The sequence below is a fragment of the Talpa occidentalis genome, unplaced genomic scaffold (genome assembly GCF_014898055.3).
Source record: "Talpa occidentalis isolate TD23 unplaced genomic scaffold, MPIMG_talOcc4v2.1 talOcc4.7, whole genome shotgun sequence".
NCBI lineage: Eukaryota > Metazoa > Chordata > Mammalia > Eulipotyphla > Talpidae > Talpa > Talpa occidentalis.
Window position 1 is genome coordinate 90,342,248 of NW_023605083.1, and position 13,609 is coordinate 90,355,856.

Consider the following 13,609-nt stretch of genomic DNA (forward strand, 5'->3'; position numbering starts at 1 on the left):
ATAGAGAGTAGGAAGTACACAATTTGGGAAGTGGGGAAGCCGCTTAAGCACTCTAAAACTATCTGCAGCCAATTCAGCACCAGTTCGATCCCCGGCCAGGGAGCTACTCACATGGAACAGCAGACCTCTCCTGTCTCACCCACTGCTCCCCTCAGCAGTGTATTTCAGTAGATCTGCCTGTTCTGCTCCCCACTCTGTCTCTGGTGAATCCTCTCACCCCCTGCATCTCTGGCCTGTACTCCAGTTCTTGTAGGCATAAATAAATCTAAAAAAATAAAAGAAATTGAAGGAGGCAGGACAAATTTTAAATGTCTGGAGCCGCCTGGAGCATGCGCCGTGTTGCACATGTGCTCGATGAATTAGGTTTCGATTTACTGTTTCGCCTTCGGAGAAACCCCTGCGTTCTCCTGTAAATCACGCGAGACTGAGAGTACGATGGGAGGAGCGACCGGGGTATAAGAAGGGAACCACGAGAGGGAGACTGCGAGGAGACTATAAGGAGATATGGCAAGGGGTACTGCGAGAGGAGCAGAGAGAAGGCCAGGGAAGTAAGAAAGACAGGGAAAAGAAAGATATGTAAAAGTAGGAAAAGGATAAAGGAAAAATAAAGAAGCAAACGCTAGGGTCAAGTTGTCTCAAGCCCCTCATTTCAAGCCTCAGCCCTTCTCTTTTCGTGCCTCCGAATCCCGCGGGTCGGGACATTAAAGGAGTCAGACAATAGGGTAAGTGATGGTCAGGCTTTTGCGCTGTTGGCCTCTGTGGCTATCACCTGTGGCCTTGAATGCAAGAGGCACTTGGGAGAATGTGCTTGGTGGATACCTGAAGTATGGTGTGGCATGCGAAAGTGGGCATACTTGAGCCGGGAGGCTGACGCTATTAGGGTGGTATCACAGAGGAGAGTGTGCAGTAGAGAGTAGTGGAGAACAGCTAGGAGAGAAAAGAGCATGTGGAGATTTGCAGGGGGGCCCAAGTTGCTGTCTTCCTGCTGGCTTGTTTCCCCTGCGTATTATTAAAAAATAAACCCATGGGGATGATGCCAAGGGCGCCAAGATTCTCTTTTTTTTTTTTTTTTAGAGGCATGTTTTATTTATTTATTTATTTATTCATTAGTTTGTTTTGTTTATACATGCACTGGGTACAGTCAGAAGCGCGGGAGGGTGAGAGAATTCACCAGAGCCAGAGCGGGGAGCAGAGCAGGCAGAAGGACCAAAGTACTCTGCTGAGGGGAGCAGCGGGCGGCAGGAGAGGTCTGCGCGCCATGTGGGACCCTCCTCCGGTGGCTGGGGAGCAGCCGGGGATCGAACCGGCGCTACAGAGGCTGCTGGCAGCTTCGCAACCCAGCGCTCAACCGCTGCGCCACCGGGGAGGCCCCGCCAAGATTCTCTTTAAGCTGCCTGAAATGACAATGAACCTACCCGACCTGGGATGGTTGCAGAACAGGTGTCAACTGGACAAGTGCTAGGAAAGCTGGAAGGAAAGACCTCACTGGAGCACCATCCCAACCCAAACTCTGTGACCTCAGGCCCTATAGCTTCTGGCTCCCTTACCAAGTTCCAGTCACACCAGTCTTTCCAGTCGTGTGCTGCGCTAAGACGGATTTTTTCAGGGTCTTCACACTTGCTGGTCCTCCTCCCTGAGATACTGTTCCCCAGCTTTTCACACTCCTGGTTCCTTCTCATTATTCAACTCTTTGTTCAAATAGCTCCTCAGAGAAATTGTCCCCAATCACCCTATCTAAGTAGCATCCTCACCCCCTTTCAGGCCCCCACATTCCCACTCTTTCCACTTCCTCTGTAGACGCAGGACTGGCCACTGAGCAGGTTTTCTATGATCCAGCAGACTGGGTAAAGCAGGAGTCAGAGTCCTCAGTGGTTTTCTGCAGGTCTTTTATTTAGATTTAGCAGGCATATGGCAGGCAGGGGTGCTGGGGGGGCCGGGAGGCTGGCAGTCCTCCCAGCAAATCTTCACTCTATCTGGACTCTATCTGGGCTCTCTCTGCTTCTCTTCTTCTCTTGGCTTCTGCTTGTTCTTGGCTTCTCTGGCATCCCGGCGACACCGCCCTTATAAACTCAGTCTCTCAGCCCAGGTTTACCCACTTCAGGGGCCTGCCATCAGGCATGCATTCAGGACCACAGGGTTCCCTCATCTATCCTAATGGCGGGAGGGCAGAAAAGCCTGATACTTTTACCTTACCCTTATGCATACAAGAGCTGGGGCACAGGCCAGATTCACGGGGAGGGTGAGAGGATTCACCAGAGACAGAGTGGGGAACAGAACAGGCAGACTGACTGAAATACACTGCTGAGGGGAGCAGCAGGCAAGACAGGAGAGGTCTGCTGCACCATGTGGGTTGCTCCTTGGTCAGCCAGAGATCAAACTCGTGCTGCAGTGGCTACAGATTGCTTCATAGGTTGTGTCTTACCCCTTGCACCACCAGGGAGGTCCTCATGTTGTTTGTTTAAGAACGCATTGCTGGGTGACATTGCCTTTTATTTGCTTTTATTTTACTCTTCACCAGAGAAAAGCTCTGTGGGAGCAGGAACATTGTTGTTTTCATCAGGGTATCCACCAGTACTTGAAAAAGTGCCTGGTATGTAGTAATTACTCTTTAAATATTGAATGAAAGAATAAATACATGAAATAAAGTCATTCTTGGGGTTTGGTGCCTTGGCCAAAGTAACCTGCCTAGGGAGGGCAGATCTAAGGCAAACACTAAGTTACTCTCCACCTCTCAGTTACACAGCAGGGCGCTCTCAGCCACAGGGCCCTGGGCACATAGAAGCAATTAGAAGGAGGCCAGCTTGGGGAAAACACTGCACTTCTCATTTTTGTGTGGTTGCCTTTCCAATCTCTCCTCTTAGAATGCTTACCCCTATCTTCACCTGGCTAACTTCTATTTATCATTTATGACTGAGCTCAATTTAGCTAAATGGCAGGACAGAACAAATTTATAAAGACTAGGAGCTATAAGGTACATATTTACCAGTTTGACTCTCTCTTTCTTTCTCTCTCTCTCTCTCTCTCTCTATATATATATATATATAAAATGTATATACTAAAAACCAAAACCTTCCATACTGGGATAGATTTTACAAAATTAGATGAAGCTGGGAGAAAATAATTGTAACCCATTCAACAGATAAAGGATTAATATCCATAACATATAGAATGCTCCTATAAATAAATGAAAAGACAAATAAGCCAATTTAATAAACTTAGGCTGAATGGATGAACAAATTGTAGTACATCACTGATTAAAAAGGGATAGGATATAAATAGATAATTTAAGACTAAAAATAAAAATGGGCAATTAATTTATTAACTTAGAGAAATACAAAAGAAAACTTATTTTCACCTGTCAGATTGCCAAAAAAATTTTTTAAACAATTGGACTGGATTATTTTATTTTTAAGATTTATTTATTTAGGCATACAAGAACCGGGGTACAGGCCAGAGGTATGAGGGGTGAGAGGATTCACCAGAGACAGAGTGGGGAGCAGAACAAGCAGATTGAGCGAAGTGCACTGCTGAGGGGAGCTGCGGGCAAGTCAGGAGAGGTCTGCTGCTCCAAGTGGGTTGCTCCCTGGCCGGGGATCGAACCCTTGCTGCAGTGGCTGCGGACAGCTCCATAGGCTGTGTCTTAACCCCTTGCGCCACCAGTGAGGCCCCCAGCTTGCCAAAAATTTAAGACTAGTAATATACAGTGTTGATGAGGGTGTGGGGGAATGGTATTTTTATTCACTATTGGTAGGGCAGTAAATTTGCAAAGTCTTTTGGGAGAGGAAAATTGGCAGTTTGTACCAAAAATAATTTTAAATGTACTCTCACTTTTAAGTAATCCTCATTTAATTGAAACTCACCTATTAAACCTTTATTTATGAAGTTATTCATTAGTGCAGCACTGGTTTTAATTAGAAACTAGTCCAATACTCATCAATAGGGTAATAAGTAATAAAAAATAATACACACTAAAATACTATAGCATACTACAAAAATCAGTTAAACATTTAAGTACAGGAATAAAGTACACCATATATGTTAAATTAATAAGCAATTTGCAAAATAGTGTGTAAAACGTATTCTCATTTCTTTGTAAGATACAATTTAAGAACATTCTGACATTCATTTTTATGATCTTCAAATTTACTGAAATAAATATTTTTGTATAAAAGTAGTAGCTTTACAAAGTCTGTGTTTTTAAACTCAATTTAAAAGCTTTGAAATAATCTTGAATTTAGTTGAAGAACTTTCCTCATGGGCTAAGTAGTTTGTTATATAAACATAGAAAACTATCATTATTAACTTCTTGGTATTCAAATTAGAACAAAAACCAAGCATCAAAGAAACCAGCAGCTGTGGAATACCCCGAAAAAGGCTTGGACTTGCTGCCACAAAAATCTGAGCAAAAACTTGGCAGTCACTAATTAGCTGTGTGGCTTCTGACTCAAACTCTTGAAGGTTTGCATTTCTTACTTGCAAAATAAGAAGTAACAATAAACAGCAACAACACCCTAATGTAGGAGGCCTGAGAAGCAAAAGTGGGATTATTGAGTGCAGAGGAAAAAATGAGTCAATGTAGCTCAAAATGATAAGATTTAAAACTTTAATCCAGTCTTGGTTTAAAATTAGGTTAAAATTGGTCATAGGGATATTTGATAAAAAGGCTGGAAAGGAAATAATGTATTTGCCCAAATTATATGCGAATTCATGTGTTGTGCAGGTTATTGCAATCTCAAGAGAAAGAAGAAAAAGGTAGCATAGCTGGAGACTAGCCAGCTGTCACCAGAGATCGAATACGTGATTAAACTAGACACCCTGGCTTCCTTGTCAGTTCCTCTCTCCATGTGTTCACTGGTATTCAAGGAGAAGGAACTACAGCTGTTGCATGAGATAGTCATTTGTTAGAACACAAAAGGTGTTTTGTTTCTGTTTAATTTTACAGGAATGTAACCTTTACCACAAAGTTTGGGATAACCACAAACTTGTAAATTATATTTATGCTGACAGATTGTATTTGCTTGTGCAGATCACAAAGTCTGCTTCTTATAGGAAGTTGAGTTTGTTGCTTTATCTGTAAATGAACTCAATGGTTTTATGATAATTAATGTACAATTTTATAAATTAAATAATTTCCATTGCATAGACTTGGGCTGGCTCAAGGTATTGCCAAGAGAGCTGGAGAAGCAGGTTTGAGGTTATGCAGTGAGAACCACAAACAAAATTATGGCATAGAACCCACTGGTGAGGACACTTCTGCTGCCATCCCAGAGGGGCAATCCTTCAGTGGTGTTGCTGATGGCTCCACTGGCACTGTGCCTTTAGGAACTGGATGTTGCCGTCTCCATCTCTGTAACAGTCAGTGATGATGCACCACTGCCTCTGTTGATTCCTTAGCTCCCATTCAAAAATTCAGGACAAATGTTGGCGAGGTTGTGGAGAAAAAGGAACTCTCCTACATTGCTGGTGGGAGTGCAAACTGGTCCAACCACTATGGAGAGCTGTGTGGCGATTTCTTGACCTACTAAAGATAGAGCTTCCATATGATCCAGCAATTCCACTCCTAGGTATTTACCCAAAGGACACAGAAACATCAATTCCAAAGGGCACCTGCACTCCTATGTTTATAGCAGCACTATTTACAATAGCTAAGCTATGGAAACAACCCAAATGCCCAAAAATAGATGACTAGATCAAGAAGATGTGGTGCATATACACCATGGAATATTACTCAGCAATCACAAAAGAGAAACACATGCAGTTTGCAGCAACATGGATGGAGCTAGAAGGGATCATGCTCAGCGAAATAAGTCAGAAAGAAAAAGAAAAATACCGGATGGTCTCACTCTTAGCAGGAATTTAGAAAACCTAAATAAGGGACCAAGAAAAATACTGATTAATACAAAGTAAAAATCAAAATCAACAAGCAACTATAAACCAGAGACACACTTCTGGGGGTGGAGGGGAGGGAAGGGGAGAGGAAGGACTAGGGTCAAAATAAGGGGGGGTGCAATTGTATGGGGAATATAAGCAAAATGAAAATGCATACATTGTGAAAAAATGAAAAATGATGTAATAATTATATAAAATAAAATATTAAAAACAAAACAAAAAATTCTGGACAGTGCAGAGACTGCCTATGTCATGAACTCATAGCTGCAAAGGAAAGAGGTTCTAACAGATTGGAAAGGGGTTCAGATTCTGAGCAGCCAACAAATTATAAAATCCAAATATTTTCTTACTCTCTCTACCTCTGCACCCACACAAGGGAATGTTACAAGAGAAAATCAACTCACCATACTTATTTAAAATTACTCACTTTCAGTTTATGTCCATAAGTCTCAAATGAGCTTGCAACACTATCAGACTATTCATTTTTCTTTTTTCACTTCCTGAGATACTATTTCATATTTCTCACATCAAATGTCCAATATCTCCCCTTCATTCCAATGGTGTCTTTGTTTAGTGATCCCTCCAGAAAAGAGATTCATTCAGAGGAGCTCTCTCTACCTCCTCTTTCCACCATGGCAACCCTTCCACATGCTCTCTGTCCATCCCCCTTACCTACTCAAAGACTTCACTCCTGCAGTCTCCCCTCTTTGACATTCTACTGGATCATTCTCAGTGGCATAGGGACATATCTTTGTATCATTCATCTTCTAAAATATAAACAGAACTAAAACCTCCTTCAAACACAGTCCTCTTTCAACTCACCTCATTTCTCTCTTCTCTTTCTCAAACTCATCATTTGAAGGTCTCTTCTTGCTCTCCTTCCTCATGTCCATCTTTCCCACAAACCACTTCATCAAGCTCTTGTCCTCACTCTTTTATTAAGGTCACCATGACCTACATCTACCCAAGCAAATGTTTGCTTGTTTGAGTTTTTCTTTTCTTTTTTAAAAAGATTTATTTATTGGGGCCTCCCCGGTGGCACAGCGGTTGAGCGCTGGGTTGCGAAGCTGCCCGCAGCCTCTGCAGCGCCAGTTCGATCCCCGGCTGCTCCCCGGCCACCGGAGGAGGGTCCCACATGGCGCGCAGACCTCTCCTGCCGCCCGCTGCTCCCCCCCCAGCAGTGTACCCTCCGTCCTTCTCCCTGCTCTGCTCCCCGCTCTGGCTCTGGTGAATTCCCTCACCCTCCCGCGCTTCTGACTGTGCCCAATGCTTGTATAAATAAATAAAAATAAATCTTAAAAGATTTATTTATTTTTATGCAAGAACCAGGGTATAGGCCTGATGCGCGGGAGGGTGAGCGGATTCACCAGAGACAGAGCAGGGAACAGAACAGGCAGACTGACAAAATACACTGCTGAGGGGAGCAGTGGGTGAGACAGGAGAGGTCTGCTGCGCCCTGTGGAATTCTCTCCGGCCAGCCGGGATCGAACCTGCACTGCAGAGGCTGTGGACAGCTTCACAGCTCAACTGCCTGCGCCACCAGGGAGGCCCGTTTGAGTTTTTCTTTGGCACCTTATTGAACTTCTCAGAAGCATTTGATGCTCTTGAATGCTTTGTCCTTTTCAAGACACTTTCTTCTTGAGCTTTCAGGATTTCATACTCCCCTGTTTTTCTTCTTCTCAACATTTTTTGCTTCCCCATGACTCTGTCCTCGGTAGTCTTCTCTCTTCTATATTCTCTCTAAATGATTTCCAACCTGTTTACCTACTTTTCCCTGCTCTATGCATTTTATCACACTTCCCTTCAACTTCCTGCTTTGAAAAATCTCAAATTTACCTACAAGTTTGAAGAGTAATAATTATGAGTATATATGTACTTTTCAGTGATATTCATCAGTTGCTGTCATTTTGCCAATATTTGTGTGTGTAATTTCTCCATCTCTTCCCCACCCTATACACTTTGGCTCAACCTTGGCTTCAACAAATTTCAATCAACATGATACAGTTCCTTTAAATATTTTAACATCTACCTTCCAAAACTGAAGTATTTTCCTAAAGAACTATAAAACTATTATTATAGCTAAGAAAATTAACAATAAATTAATCACTATGCAGTATATTTTCAAATTTTCCCAAATCTCTGAACTATGATCTATATAGAAATCATTCTTTTAGGGCCTCCCTGATGGTGCAAGGAATTAAGTCTCAACATTATGAAGCTATCTGCAGCCAGTGCAGCACTAGTTGGATCCCTGTCTCGCTCGCTGCTCCCCTCCACAGCATATTTCAGTCTGCCTGTTCTGCTCCCCATTCTCTCTGGTGAATCCTCTCACCCCCTTTGCACCTTTGGCCTACACCCCACCTCTGGTATGCATAAATAAATAAATCTTAAAAAAAAGAGAAATAATTCTTTTAAATCCAAGGTCTAATCAAGAATTACTCATAAAATTTCATCATTACCTTTAGTCTCTTTCATTATTAAAAAGATCATCCCTCCCCTGTCTTTTGTTGTTTTCCACAATATTGACTGTTTTCAAAAGTCTATTCTTTACAGAATGCTTTCTAGATTAGTGGCTCTCAAAAGGGGTGATTTTGTTCCCCATGGGAAATTTGATAATGTCTGGAGATATTATTGGTTATCACAAAGGGGCAGGTGTGTCTTAGACATATAGGGCTATTGTAATGAAATGCCATAAACCAGTGTCTTATAAACAACAGAAACTTATTTTTTGACATTCTGAAGGCTGAGAAGTCTGAGTTCAAGGTGTTGGCAGGTTGAGTATCTGGTGAAGTATATTTATATATATCTTAAAAAGTGAAATGTGGGAGGGAATTTTCTCTGGTCTCTTTTATGGGGACACTAATGCCATTCAGGAGGGCTTACCCTCGTGACCTAAACACCTCCTAAAGTTCCCACCTCCTAAAATCATCACCTTGTGGGTTAGGGTTTGAACATATGAATTGTGGGGGGAGGGGCAGTTTACACATTCAATGCATAACAATCTACTGGCATCTAGTGGGTGGAGGCCAGGGGTGCTACTAAACTTCCTATAGTGCACAGAATAGCTCCCAGACCAAAGAATTATCCACCCCAAAATGTCAGTAGTGCAGAAGTTGAGAAACTCTAGATTCATCTGATAGTTTGCTCATGATTAGATTCAGATACAACAGATGATCCTCGCCTAAACAACTATTACAATGGGGGTTGCAGAATGGTTACTTTCTTTTATTCTGCCATTCTTTGTATGATTATAACTTAGAATTCTTCTGTAATGAAGAACTTTGCATTTCTGTTTCTCTTTTTCATTTTAGTATTACTTGGACTAATGGGAAAACAGAATGCATCAACTTTACTCATCTTGATATTCAAATTTTAGCATGTATATTTATCATGCATGTCACTAACTTGGCCAATGGGAATCATGTTAAACTCTTATCCTACGGACATTGCCATTTCTTTAGTCTTCAGTCTTCTTTGATTTCTGACATTAAATGTCCCAGGTATACCTTCTACTTTGCCTGCCCCCGTCCTGGAATCATCCATTTCTTGAAATATTGTTTCTTTTAATGGGGTGTAGTATTTAGAAACCAAGGACTGGATACTAGATATGTTCATTGCTACTGGGATATCATTGGTTCTAAGTCCATGGAGTGGACATAGCAAAAATTTGAACTTATGAAAAAATACACAATTTAAATTCAGCAAATACCTCTCTACCATTGTCTCCTCTATTTGTACTTTCCTTCTCCTATTATGAGAAACCTGGTTTTCAACAAAAATCAATGTATTTGTTCATTTGCTTTATCCTATAATATACCCAAAGTTGCTTGATAATTATACCCTGTATAGTGATTATTAATAGTCTCTGATTTATTCTGTTTCTTATTGTGGGAAAAAAATGAATAAAGATAGAAGCACTTCCAGAATGACAAAGATCTCTGAAAATCTACTCCTCCATAAAAGTAACAAGAACACTGGCAAAAGTTGTCGAAATCAACTTTTTCAGAACTCTGAAAAGTAATCAAAGGCTTGCTAAACTTCAAGGAAGATTTATCCAAGGAAAACAGCTGAATCTAAGAAGAATCTAGGTAAGAATAGAAGGCTTTCTGGCATTTTAACTTACTCTCTTACCATCTTCCGCTCAGCTTTTCAGTATCCTTGGAACTGTACTAGCTATGAAAAACAGAAGCTTAGCAGCCACTGGAAGGAACAGAACAACTTTGAACTTCCCCCAAATGCCCAACTCAGACAATTGTCACTATTAGACCTGCCTGGCTGTCACTTGAAAACCTTCACTCTTAGGGCTTGTTTTTATTTGAAGTGACTCAGAACTTATTCTATGCCTAGCAGTCCTATTCCCAGGTATTTGTTGGAAAAAAAAATAGCTGCAATCGCTTATATCTTAGTTGCTTGAGGTGGTAATACCAGTTGGGACTAGTGAAAGGCTGACCAAAGAACAAAACAGGAGAAACTGGGATATTTGTTAATTTATTGATTGGTTTTGTTAAGAGCTACAATTTAATGGAATACAACATGACTTTTTTTTTTTTAAAACAGATTTATTTATTTATACAAGAACTGGGGTACAAGCCAGAGGCACAGGAGGGTGAGAGGCTTCACCAAAGACAGAATAGTGAACAGAACGGGCAAATGGACCAAAAACACTGCTGAGGGGAGCAGTGGGCAAGACAGGAGAGGTCTGCTGCACCATGTGGGTATCTCCCTGGCTGGTCAGGAATCGAACCCACATTGCAGAGGCTGCGGACAGCTTCACAGTGCTGTGCTCAACCCACTGCACCACCGGGGAGGCCCAACATGACTATCTTTTGATGATTTAATTTTTAAATAACTCCAAGGGGAAAATAAAAAGGAAAAACTTGGGAATGAGATTTCCATAGAGGGCTTTGATAATCTCTGATTTAATTTGGGACTCTAGAAAGACACTTGCATGTGCATTTCCATACTTTACATATTTTTTTAAACTCTGATTTTTTTCTCTTAATAAGATATCTTGGCATTCACTTTATAGTAACACATAAAACTCTTATATATTCTCTTTTATGACCATGTATCATTCAATTGTGCATATGTATCATCTTTATATATTCATTTTTTTCTTAGGGCAAAGTGTGAATGCAGTCCTCCACTTCTACAAATTATGCATTCAATTTTCCCACATTTGGGGAAATCACAGAGGTCAGCACATCCAGAGTACAACGGCTGAGCCTCACCTGGGGAAAACCATCGTTGTGATCATGGTGTCTCCCTTGCCAGGTAGGTGTCTTTAATTGAACAAGTTTTCAATGTAGGTGGCATACGGGTTGTTTTAATATTTTGCTATTAAAAATAATGCCATAATTGGGCCTCCCTGGAGGGAATAGAACAACTTTGAACTTCCCCCAAAAACCCAACTCAGACAATTGTCACTATTAGATCTGTCTGGCTGTCACTTGAAAACCTTCACTCTTAGGGCTTGTTTTTATTTGAAGTGTGTTTCCAGCGGCAATGTAAATAAATGAGTGCCTGTTTTCCTTACAGCTTCACTAGTACAGGAGGTTGTCAACCTTTTGAACTTTGTCACTCAATGGATAAGAAACAGTATCTCAATGTTTCAATTGCATTGTGTTTTGAGTGAATTTGGGCATCTTTTAATATGTTTAAAATGAACTTTTAATGTCTTTTAAAAATGAATCTTCAAGTCCTTTGCCCACTTTTCTATAAGTTTTCAGTTTTGTCTCTTTAGATTTTTACAGTGCTCTTTGTATATTCTGGCTGTTGATTATGAATACCATCTGAACTGTTGACTTCTTAACCATATCCCCCTGCCTGAGCTCCAAATTTGTATGCCTGACTATCTATTTGACATTTCCAGTTAGATACTCAATAGGTGTTCTTGACAAAAACAGAGCTCTTTCCTCCTCAGCAAATCCTTATCTCATAAGTCATATCCAACATCTGTCCATTTTCTATATCTTCCCTGGTATCATGCTGGATGAAACTACCATCACTGACTATGGCAGCACCTCTTAACTCTTCCCCACTTCCATCATTACCCTTCCTCCCTCCTATAATTTATTTTTCATATAGTAAACAAGGTTATCCCTTTAAAAGTGTAAATTGCACCATGTAGCACTTCCATTAAAAACTTTCTGATGGCCTCCCATAATAGATGGAATAAAATAGATATTAAGATGACAATGGGCCTCCCCAGTGGCACAAGGGACTAAGTCTCAGCATTATGAAGCAATTTGCAGCTACTGCAGCACCAGCTGGATCTGTGGCTGGGGAATTGACCCACATGGCACAGCAGACCTCTCCTGTCTCACCCGCTGCTTCCCTCAGCAGTGTATTTTAGTGGATCTGCCTGTTCTTCTCCCCACTTTGTCTCTGGTGAATTCTCTCACCCTCCACACCTCTGGCCTACACCCTAGCTCTTGTATGCATAAATAAATAAATCTTAAAAAAAAAATACGACAGCAGACCCAAAATTAAGTCTCTTGTACTAAGCCTTATGTCACCAAACCAAGACTTTATTTTTGTTGTTCTTATATCAATATTTTTTTTTTCTTCAGGGAATATTGGTTTACGATACTGTATATTATCAGAGATATAGAATCACACTTCATCAGATGTATGTTACCAAACCACACCCACAACCAAGGCACCCATAGTCCTCCATTATAGTCCATGGTGTACCCTCCACCATCCTGTTTGCTACCCTTCCTCTCCTCCTCCCATTGTGGTATCCTCAATTCTATGGTCAGACTGCTAGGATTTGTTATTGGTTTGGTTCTGTCTGATCCTTTGTCTTATTTCTCTATACTCTACAAATAAGTGACACCATCTGGTATTTGTTTTTCTCCTTCTGACTTATCTTGCTTAGCATTATCCCCTCCATTTCCATCCAGAATAACAAGAGTTCATCTTTCAAAACAATATAAAAACAAAACAATATATATGGAATACTAATCATATATATATATTACATATATATTCATGCCATCTGCAAATAGTGATAGTTTTCCTTCTTTCCCAGTCCCAGTTTGGATTTCTTTTATATCTTGCCAATACTTAATTTGATTACAGATTAAATTACATTTAAGAAGTTGAATCTTAAACCAGTAAATCAGGAATCACCTAACCAGCAATAGTTAGGTAATCTTCCTGAAAAACCCCCTGCCATCCCCTTCAAGAAAGTGACTTTGTTATAATCAGACTGCTCTTTGACCTAGTGTAACTTCCTTATTTCCACTCCTTCTGCATATAAAAATCTCTCATTTTACACAGGTCCTCAGAGTTCCTTTCTGTTTACTAGATGGGATGCTACTCAATTCATGAATCATTGAATAAAGCTGATGAAATACTGAAGATTTACTAAGTTGAATTTTGTTTTTAAAGACAGAATATAATTTAGTTCATGTTGTGGCATCAATGTCTTAGGACTGACTCTGGCCTCCCTCTCCTTTCCCACTTACCACTCTGGCTTTCCTCTACTCTGGTCCCTGGTTATTATAATTTTTTTAAAAGATTTATTTATTTATGCATATAAGAACTGGGGTACAGGCCAGAGGTGCGGGGGTGAGAGATTCACCAGAGACAGAGTGGGGAGCAGAACAGGCAGATTGACCAAAATACACTGCTGAGGGGAGCAGCGGGTGAGTCAGGAGAGGTCTGCTGTACCATGTGGGTAGCTCCCTGGCCAGGGATCGAACTCATGCTG

The 13,609-nt window shown here is 41.0% G+C and overlaps 1 long non-coding RNA gene and 1 other non-coding gene across 2 annotated transcripts; one reads left to right on the forward strand and one right to left on the reverse strand.

The window, feature by feature from the left end:
• Nucleotides 1–488: 488 nt before the first annotated feature.
• On the forward strand, nt 489–11,120 carry LOC119232573 (uncharacterized). The gene is made up of 3 exons (XR_005122157.2): nt 489–722; nt 9,798–9,977; nt 11,011–11,120. It is a non-coding gene; the product is annotated as an uncharacterized LOC119232573 (long non-coding RNA).
• On the reverse strand, nt 11,008–11,171 carry LOC119233134 (U1 spliceosomal RNA). Its single transcript, XR_005122286.1, has one exon. It is a non-coding gene; the product is annotated as a U1 spliceosomal RNA (small nuclear RNA).
• Between the last annotated feature and the right edge of the window lie 2,438 nt (nt 11,172–13,609).